Source organism: Melozone crissalis, unplaced genomic scaffold (genome assembly GCF_028551555.1).
Source record: "Melozone crissalis strain CALT ecotype California unplaced genomic scaffold, PUWL_Pcris_2 ptg000021l_1, whole genome shotgun sequence".
Classification (NCBI taxonomy): domain Eukaryota; kingdom Metazoa; phylum Chordata; class Aves; order Passeriformes; family Passerellidae; genus Melozone; species Melozone crissalis.
In genome coordinates this window covers 2,472,471-2,482,657 of record NW_026535799.1, presented here as the reverse complement: position 1 = coordinate 2,482,657, position 10,187 = coordinate 2,472,471, and the positions used below count along the sequence as shown (strand labels likewise).

Here is a 10,187-nt window from a genome sequence, read left to right as displayed (position 1 = left end):
GGCCCGGGATGAGCGCTGGCATGTATTATCTGAGCGGCGCTGATGTCTCTCACGCTTTAGCTCTAGAATTACTCTGAGGTCCGGCCAGCCCCCGATCCCTCTGGCAGTGCAGCTTTTCCCACTGCTGGCGTCGAGTGCTCAGGCCAGGCTGAATCCTGATGGCTGAGTAAGGCGGGAAGAAGTTCATTTCTCCTGATAATGGGGCAATAAATTCTCTTTCTCTCTAAGGTTTAGGTGTCCTGTGACTCCTATCTCAGTGCAAGTCCTTTCTTTAAAAAAATAGTATTCTACATAGCAGAGTTTCTATTTTGCTGCTTTGTTATAACCTAAAACTATATTTAACACACTATTTAAGAAAATTAATGCAGCATAACTTTATAACACACCACACAAAAGATATTCATTTGAATATTTGCCAGAAGCCAATTCAAAAATACACATCTTTAATGAAAGTTTTTCCCCATGGTTTGGTCACAGCAGTGCTGAGGAACAGGGAACAGCCAAATGAGGGAGACCCGTGGAGAAGCCTTGGTGCCCAGAGGGGATCCTGACAGGCGGCCTGGAGAGCTGCAGGTGAGAGAAAGAGATGAAAATTCAACATCTCCCAGAGCCCTTGGGCACGGGCTGCAGCTGCGGTGCTGGGCACCGACCCTGGGTTCCCATGGAGGAGGAGGAGGCGGTGGCCGGGCCCGGGATGAGCGCTGGCATGTATTATCTGAGCGGCGCTAATGTCTCTCATGCTTTAGCTCTAGAATTACTCTGAGGCCCGGCCAGCCCCCAATCCCTCTGGCAGTGCAGCTTTTCCCACTGCTGGCGTCGAGTGCTCAGGCCAGGCTGGGACCCAGCCTGGGGAGAGGGCTCTGAGGCAGAGGGGGAATTTTCCAGAGGAGAAATCCATTTGGATTGAGGTGAAATGTGCATCTGTGAGCTCAGTCTGCAGCTTGTTGTTTAGTCTGACTGTGACTGTGTTCACAGGGGTCCAAGGATGAGGGAAGAGACAAGGATCTGACTCCATGTTTCAGAAGGCTTGATTTATTATTTTATGATATATATTATATTAAAACTATACTAAAAGAACAGAAGAAAGGATTTCATCAGAAGGCTAGCTAAGAATAGCAAAAGAAGGAATGATAACAAAGGTTTGTGGCTCGGACTCTGTCCGAGCCAGCTGACTGTGATTGGCCATTAATTAGAAACATCCACATGAGACCAATCACAGATCCACCTGTTGTGTTCCACAGCAGCAGATAAGCAATGTTTACATTTTGTTCCTGAGGCCTGTCAGCTTCTCAGGAGGAAAAATCCTAAGGAAAGGATTTTCCATAAAAGATATCTGTGACACTTATGCATAGTAAACTTTTTCCCCAAAGAAAAAATATTCCAATATTTTCTTTTTTCCCAAAGAAAATATTCCAAGAGCTGTTTAGCATGGGTCCTCCTCAGTTCCACCTTTTTAGGGCATGTGTATTCCTTGGTTGTGGTTTTGGTCCTTTCTTATCATCTTCAGTTTTGGCCGCTGCCCACACTGCCTTCAGAGGATGAGTGCTGATAGCTGGCACATCTGTACCAGGTGTCCTCATCCCATGTTCATTGGATGTTATCCCATCCAAGCAGGCACTGTAACACAAGCACACTTATATCAACTACATCACTATTATGTCTAAGCTTATAATTAACAACAGAAATGAAAACTGTATCTTTATAACAAAGTTATTTTAACAGCACCCATCTAAAATCCATGTTAACATTTGCACAAAGCCAATATTGCAATCTGTATCCATAGCAGGCCAAGGGCCGGGCGCCCCTCGGTGGCTCTGGCCCGGCAGAATTTTGGGGGTCCCGGTGTTTGGTGCCGGCAGAGCCCCAGCGCTGGGCCGGGGGTGCGGGGGACCCTCCCTGGGGGGGGTCGGGCTGCCCGGGGCAGGCGCTGCAGCATCAGCCTGGAGCCACGGGGGAATGGCCCGGACCTGGCAGGCTGGGGGCTGGCACAGCGGAGAGGGGGCCCCGGAGTTGGGGGAGCCTGCGGTGTCGGACACCCCGATAAGGGGGAGCCCAGGAGCCCAGAGATGGTGGCACCATGGACAAGGGACACCCATGGTGTGAAGAATGCATATTTTATGATTGGCTCTTTGCAAATATTAAAACGAATATTATGTGTTATGTTAGGATGTTATGCTGTATTGATTTTTTAATTGATTTTTTAAGTGTGTTAAATATAGTTTAGGTTATAACATAATGTTAAAATAGAAACTGTGTATGTGAGGTATTTTTTAAAGAAAGGAATGAGGTACTCGCAGCAAGATGGCAGCCACAGGACACCTAAATCTTTCAGAGAAAGAGAATTTATTGCTCTCTTACCAGAAGAAACTAACTGCTTCCTGCCTCCCTCAGGCTTGAAGATGCCATCAGGATTCAGAGGAAGAAGCTGACACTGACCAGACACAATCCTGTGTTTGAATGGAATTTATGCATCATGTATGAGGTGTGTGAATATGCAACAGGTTATTGTTTTTAAGGGTTTATCCTCGGTTAATGTGTGTCCTTTTTTGGGCTTATGCTGCCCAGAAAAAGGTACCTGGACGTCTGTTACTCTTTGTTTTTGTTGTCTCATATTGTCCTAAATCCTAATTGTCCAAATTACTAATGCTCTAATTATATTACTATTTTTATAACCATTTTATTATTATTAAACTTTTAAAATTTTAAAAGCAAGTGATTGGCGTTTTTCACCCTTGGGTACCCTGGGTGCTGAAACAGGGACCCCGCACAAGCAGCACCCCTGGGCCCCTCTGACTCACCTGGGGAGCCCAGGGAAGGAACCTCTGGAGTTGCCCCAGCAGCCCAGAGAGAGGGGACACCAGTACACACTGGGGCTGCAGGAGCCCAGACAGGAGGGAGCCCCTGAACTGCAAAGTAGGGAGACCAGAGAGGGGAACTCCTTGGTGGGTGTTTTTTTGCTGAATTTTGGTGGTTTGGGTTTTTTTGAGGGTGGCTGAATCCTGGTGGTCTGGAGGCTTTTATGGACATCAGACACCTGGTGAATTCTAGAGATGGACTCAGGCAAGAGGAGCAGCCAGTCCCCAAAATCCCACTCTTGGCATCCCTCATCCCCCTCTGCAGTCCTCCCTCTTAACATCTTTAGGCCTCTGGGAAGAGCCCAAAGGGATGGAAGTGCCTAAAACGCTGCTGAAGTGCCTGAGCTGCTCCCAGCTGTGGATGTTCCTGTCCACAAACATCTCCTGGTCAGTGCCACGGGGGGCTGGGAAGGAGTTTAGGGGATCCTGAGAGGATTGGAAGGAGTTTTGGTGGCTCTTGGCTCCATTTGTGGTGCTGGGAAGGGGTTAAGGGGGCTCTGGAGGGGTCTGTGGGAGAGTTTTGGGAGTTCTGGAAGGGCTGTGTGGCTTGAAGAGAACTTGGGTGGGTCTTGGCAGAGGTGGGAAAGAGTTTTGATGGCTCTTGGGGCCATTTCTATTGCACAGAGTGGTTCGGGGTGTGGGGGACAGCAGGGATCTGTGGGGTGGTTTGATGGAGCTGGAGTGGCTGTGGGGCTGGGAGGGGGTTTTAGGGCAGTCGTGACCCCCAGAGCTGCCCCCAGACCCTGCGCACAAGGTGCTGCTGGGGGACAGGGGCTCCATGGAGGGGTTTGTGTTCCTGGCACTGTGGGAGTGAGGGGGGATTCCCCGGGGCCCTGTGTGACCCCCCCATGCCGGTGTCACCCCCTTGTCCCTCCCCACAGGGCTCCTGCCCCAGCTCTGCTGCCCCAGAGGGAATTTGGGGAGGGGGCAGAGGGAGTGAGCAGCCCCTGCTGGGGGATGGCCCCGGCCCAGCCCCTTTGTTCAGCATCGAGCTGGGCTGGGGCCGCAGGAGGAAGAGGCCAATGGGAAGCAGATCCTGCAGCTGGGACAGTGCTTGGGGTCAGGGCAAGGTCCTGCCCTGCACACCTGGCTCAGGTGTGACCCTGCCCCAGCAAGGGAGCGGGACATTCCCATCCCCATGGATCAGGGCTGGGAGTAGCACTTGGAGCACGGATGTGGAAATACTGGGAGCGACTGGGAGCTCACTGAGAGGGTGAATTATCCCACCTTCCCCTTCTGAGGCCACCCTGCCAGCTGAGAAATGCTCCTTGGGCCTCGGCGTTGGCCAACAGCCCCTGGGCTCAACTCCTCTGCAGCTCATCACAAACACTGTCTGCTCCAGGCACTGCTGATGCCCAACCAGCTCCTGGTTCCTTTAGCAGCAGCCCTGGGAACTGTTTTTGTTCCCTCAGTGGCACAAGATCCCTGTTCTCACCCTGCCAAAGAAAGCTGTTGATGCCAAGTGCAGCCAGGATGAACCATTGCTGGGACTGAAGCCCCTCTCTTGGGGCCCTGCTCCAAAAGAAGCCCTTGGAGCTCTCCTGGGCCAGCGACTCCCTCTGAGTGGGGCCTCTCCCAGCCAGGAACTCTCCCGTTTGCTGCACTCGGGGATCCTGAACAACCACAGAGCCTGGGCCAATCCCCCCACTCCTCCAGGCTCAATCCTTTGCCCTTTGCTGGGGAGATGCCAAAGGATCCTCAGGGAGCATTGCCTGCCCTCAGGGGAATTTCTCACAGGTGCCTTGCACTGACTCTTTGTGTCTGTGTGCACACAGGAGTGCCTGTGCTGCAGAAATGTGGCAGAAATGCTGCTCTCTGAGGGGTTTGAGTGCCTTGCATAGCTGAGCCAGTCAGGCTTGTAGGTAAGGTTAAATCACAAGCTGTAAGTGAAGTTAAATGCTGCTAAGAGTAGTTCTTAGTTACTAAGTTGTTACCTTTAATATAAGTTATAAGCTAAGTTAAATATTGTAAAGTGTTTTTCCTCTGTTAAATTGCAAAGTCATAGGTTTAAGTTAAGTTAAATGCTGTTACACTCTGCTCTTTTGCTAAATTGTGAACTTGAAGGTATCAGTTAACATTAAGGTACAAGTTAAGTCCTGTTAAGTTTGAGCTCTGTTAAGGTTTTAGGCTGTATTCATTTTATCCTTGCCCTCACTGTCTTTGTGTCACACACACAGGGACAGTTCTCAGTTCATTTCTGGTTTGATTACCTGGACTCTGTTTGGTTTTGTTGTTGCTTTGTTTCCCTGGTGTGCCTGAAGTGTCCAGTCAGGAGCAGAGTGACTCTTGCCAAGGAACTTTGTGCTGCTGTCCCTTAATATTAAATGTGATTTTTGCTGCTCCCTTGCTGGGGATTTTTTCAGCGCTCTCAAGGCCTTGTTGGTAGCAGGGTGAAGGAGCCCTGGCCCAGGCTCTGGCCCTGGGGGACACGGGAATGCTGCCAGGGGGTCCCTGTCCCACCCCCAGGGCCCCGGCCCCCTGTCCCCGTGTCAGGCTCTGGGGTCGATCTCGTGGAACATCCTCTGGGGGAGGCTGCGGGGCCGGGGGACCCGGGGAGACAGGGACCCCGCTGTGCATGAGCAGGGTTGGACTGCTCTGGGGGGAACTGAGGGGGGGGCTGGGGCAGAGTGACCTCCCCAGGGACCTCACACAGCTCCCGTGATGTCACACTGACCCTGTGATGTCACACTGACCATGTGATGTCACACAGCCATCTCTGTGATGTCACACTGCCCCCTGTGATGTCACATAGCACATGTGATGTCACATAACCATCTCTGTGATGTCACACAGCCCTGTGATGTCACACTGTCCCCGTGATGTCACACAGCTATATCTGTGATGTCACACAGCCTCCTGCTGTGTCGCAGAGCCAACTCTATGTCACCTTGTGATGTCATACAGCAGTGCTGTGACATCACAGAAGACCGATGACACAAAGTCACCCTGTGATGTCACAATCTGTTCTCTGATGTCACAGCCTGCTCTATGATGTAACACAGCCACTGGGTGATGTCACAACCCACTCTCTGATGCCACAGAGCCACCCTCTATGATGGCAGACTCTACTCTATAGCCTCATATCCTGCTCTGTGATGTCACAGCCAGCTCTGTGATGTCACAACCCCCTCAGTGATGTCACAAAACCCTCAAGAACTCAGTTCTATTGAAACACTGAAGTTTCTTGGACTTTAAATAGATCTCTGTGAGGGACACAACTGAGAAAGTGTCCCCAGGTTCCAGCTAGAGCAGAACACTGGAGGCAGTGATGACAGGTGGGGACAAGCAAGGGAAAGGTGTCTCTGGTGCTGAGCAAACCTGGATGTGTTTGAGGAATTCAAAGGGCCAAGGCCTGAGCCCCAGCCCCTGGCCAGGCAGATCCTGTCCCTCCCTCCTTGCTCAGGGCTCTTGCCGGGATGGGCACTGGCATGTGGGGATGTGCAATGCCAGGGGCAGGAGCATGGGGTGGCCCCTGCCAGGCTGCTGAGCAGGGACAAGGAGGCAATGAGGCCCCAGGCCTGCAAGGGTCACTTGTCCCCTCCTGGCCCCAGGACCAGCAGCCATGGCCAAAGTGCTGCCCAAGTTGGCTCTGTCAGGGCTGTCTTGCAGCTGCTGCCCATCCCTGTGCCCTGTGCAGCCCAGGCTGTCCCATGGTGTCCCTGCCCTGTGCCTCTGTCCCTGCAGGCTGTTGGCATCCCCTGGCTGCCCCACCTGGCTGGGCTCTTCCTTTGCTGACAGCTCTGCCTGGCCACTGCATGGTGTTTGGATTGATTGATCAATTAGATCAAAGCTGTATTGGACTGTCTGAAAGGGGATGAGTTTCTTAATAAGTACAGTATGATATGATATAATGTAGTAGAATAAAGCGATGGATCAGCCTTCTGCAATCATGGAGTCAATGCTAATTATTACCTGGCTGGGAGCCTGCAACAACAGGCAAATGCTGTAGTACTGATAAACAGAGGTACAGCCAGGGGAGGGAGGCAGGTGGAAAAGGCTTTGTGCTGTCCCTGCTCAGCACGGCCCTGAAGATCTGCACATAGGAGAAAACAATGAACACAAAACAACCAAATACCAAAGACTAAGCACGATGAGTCCTTAGCATAACTCCCAGCCCCAAGTTCCCTGAGGCTGGAGTGTGAGCAGGAGAGCTTGAGGATCTGCGGGATCTCACACAAGAACTGGCCCAGGGCATTGCCATGACATAGGGGCAGGGAAAATGTATTGGCCGTGTGCATGAGAGCACTGAGAAAGGCACTGGCCCAGGCAGCTGCTGCCATGGGGGCACAAGCTCTGCTGCCCAGGGGGCAGAGGGTCCTGTGGTGCAGGGCTTGGCAGATGGACACAGAGCTGTCGGACCACGTGAGGGTCAGAAATGAAAGCTCTGCTGTGATAAAGAACAAAAAGAAAAAGAACTGAGCAGCACATCCAGAGTAGGAGATGGTCCTGGTGTCCCAGAGGGTATTGTGCATGGCTTTGGGGACAGTGGTGCAGATGGAGCCCAGGTCAGTGAGGGCCAGGTTGAGCAGGAAGAAGAACATGGGCGTGTGCAGGTGGTGGCCGCAGGCTACGGCGCTGACGATGAGGCCGTTGGCCAGGAGGGCAGCCAGGGAGATGGCCAGCAAGAGGCAGAAGTGCAGGAGCTGCAGCTGCCCTGTGCCTGCCAATGGCAGCAGGAGGAAGTGGCTGATGGAGCTGCTGTTGGACATTTGCTGTGGCTGCACTTGGGCACCTGTTCATGGAGAAAGGGACAGTGAAGGGTTAGAGGAGATACCAGTAACCAAAATCAAAGCCATTTCCCATACACCCTCCTTTGTAACACACAGAGACATGCTCTTGTGTTGAAGAGTTCTGATGTTTTCTTTTTAAGCTCTTTCCATGTACTTCCTGGTATTCTTGGATATCAGAAACCCTCAGCATTTCTGCTGCCCTCTGGTAGAACAGAGTGATTTCCCTGAGGCAAGATAATGAGTGGAGACTGGGGGCAGATGATCTGTCACTTCATTCTGTTTGCAGTTCCTCTGGGCTTTCACTTTTCTCAGGTGGAGGATATTCACAGTCCCACGTTTCTCTTAAAAACCCCCAGGCACTGCTGAGAGCAGATGGATCCATCACAGCCCAGCTCCACATTTGTAGCCAAGGACTCACATTGCTCATTTCACCAACCCAGCAGCATTTTCAGTGTCACAAACCTCTGCCTTTCCCCATGGATCTTATCACTCAGAGATGATCTAGGACAGGTTTGCATGCTGGGTTGAAGCTCCTGGCTTGGACTGAAATCTCAGAGGGACTTTCAAGTGTCCTTATGCTGGCATTGGATGAAGGGAGATGCAGCTCCTTCCCTGGCTGCCCTGACAGCATTGCCCAGAGCCGGGCACTGGAGACAGCATCACCCTGAGCCAGCGGTGCCCCCTCCAGAGCCCCCAGGGCTGGGCAGCTGCTCCCAGCCCTGTGCTCTGCAGAGGGAACTGGGCCTGGGGCTGCAGAGCTGCCCCATGGCTCTGCTGCAGCTCTGCCTGCACAGGAGGAGCTGTGCACGCCTTGGAGCCTCGGCCCTGAGGCAGAGGCTTGGCTGGGGCACAGGAGGGAGGGGGCTTGTTCAGAGGGAGGGGCTGCACTGGAGGGGATCCTGTGGACATCTCTCAACTCTCCCTACTAGAGCATTGCTGGGGTTTGTTTTCTCTCATTGCCTGATCTTCTCTCTGCTTCCTGAAGATTTTCCTCCTGCAGGTGTTTCCCTGTGCCTGATCTGTCCCTGCCAGCACTCACAGACCCCAAATCTCTGCACTCTCCCTGGCCCTACAGAACCCTGCCTGTTTGCAGGGCACTGTCTGGGGGCAGATTCTGTTTGCAGCTTGGAGAAAGAACAGCTCAGACTGAGCCTGATGACTCCAGCAAGGGTGATGCTGGTGCTGACCATAGGCAGAGTGGCTGAAGGCACATTAGGGATCTCCTGTGAACCTAATGGTCACTAAAAGGAACAGTTCAGATGTCTCCGGCACTTGTCAAAATTCATAATCGTCCTTTAATATTTATCCCCCCCTCCATGTCATTCTCCAGTATAAGGAATCTGAAGACAAAGTCTTAGGAAATGTCCTCATTTTTATCAAAATCCTTCTCTTGGAAATATTCTGGGACTGATCAGAAGCCGTCAGCATATCAGAGCTTCATGAGCATTTCACCTCCCTGCACCAGAAATACTTAGAGATGTACTCACAGAGTCTGTAGGCATTGGGATGTTCCAGCTGTAGGAAATCACTCCAGGAGCTGCAGCTGCATTGTCCTGCAGCCAGAGGTTCCTGTGCCAAGGCTGGCAGTGATTCTGCCCCAGGCACTTCTCAGCCCCTTCCCAGCCCTGCCTGATTGAAGCTCTCTGTGCCTCTGTGCTGTGCCTGGGGTGGCTGCAGGCAGTGCCCCAGCCCTGCTGGGCTGTGCACAGGAGCTGCTCCTGGGCAGAGCTGTCTCTCTGCAGCGCTGCCCTTGCCAGGAGCTGCCTCTGGGCCAGGAGCCCAGCCCAGCTCAGCAGCACAGACACAGCACAAAGACTATAATGAGCCTCTGGGGCTTTGTGCTGATGCCCTGAACATCAGTCCCTGAGAGGGAGCTGAAGAAACCTCTCAAGAACTTCGAGTCAGAATCCAATTCCAAAATCTCTTTGACTTTTAATGGGTCCCACTGAGGGACATGACTGAGAAAGTGTCCCCAGGCCCCAGGCAGAGCAGAGAACTGGAGGCACTGATGACAGCTGGGGACAAAGAGAAGCCAGGTCTTGCTGCCCAGGGGCACAGCAGGGTCTGTGCCACCAAGGGCTGTGAGGAGACACCTTGTCCTGAGGCACTGGGGCCTCCTGGCACAGCCCCATCCAGGCTGGGCACTGTCAGCCCCTTGTCCTGCCCTCAGCATCCCCCCTTAGCTCACATCCCAGCGGCCTCAAGAATCTGCTGGAAGGAGTCCCTGGGGAGCCTTGGCCAGGAATGGCGCTGGGGGCTCCTGAATGCTCCCTGCAGGGACTGCAGGTTTTTCAAAGGACTTTGGGTTTTGCTTTGGCCTTGCAGTCTCTGAGAGCTTTGTGCAATCATGGCCTCCAATTATCTGCTGTAATTAGTCCATGGAGAGGCTTTGTCAGTAACAACCCTCAGTGGCGCTCATTAATGCTTCAAGGTACTTCAGTTATTTTAAGGTACTTGGTGTCTCCCTTTTGATAGAGACTCCGTGAGAGATTTGTGCAATCATGGCCTCAGTTATCTGCTTTAAGGAGTCCCTTGAGAGCTTTGTATTGACACTCAGTGGAACTCATTAATACTTTGAGGTAATAACGGTTTTTAAGGTGCT

At 52.4% G+C, this 10,187-nt stretch overlaps 2 non-coding genes across 2 annotated transcripts; both read left to right on the top strand.

Moving 5' to 3' along the window:
• LOC128937734 (small nucleolar RNA SNORD45) lies at positions 1 to 83 on the top strand. The gene has a single exon (XR_008483084.1). It is a non-coding gene; the product is annotated as a small nucleolar RNA SNORD45 (small nucleolar RNA).
• A 603-nt stretch (positions 84 to 686) lies between these two features.
• On the top strand, positions 687 to 769 carry LOC128937737 (small nucleolar RNA SNORD45). The gene has a single exon (XR_008483087.1). It is a non-coding gene; the product is annotated as a small nucleolar RNA SNORD45 (small nucleolar RNA).
• The last annotated feature ends 9,418 nt before the right edge of the window (positions 770 to 10,187 follow it).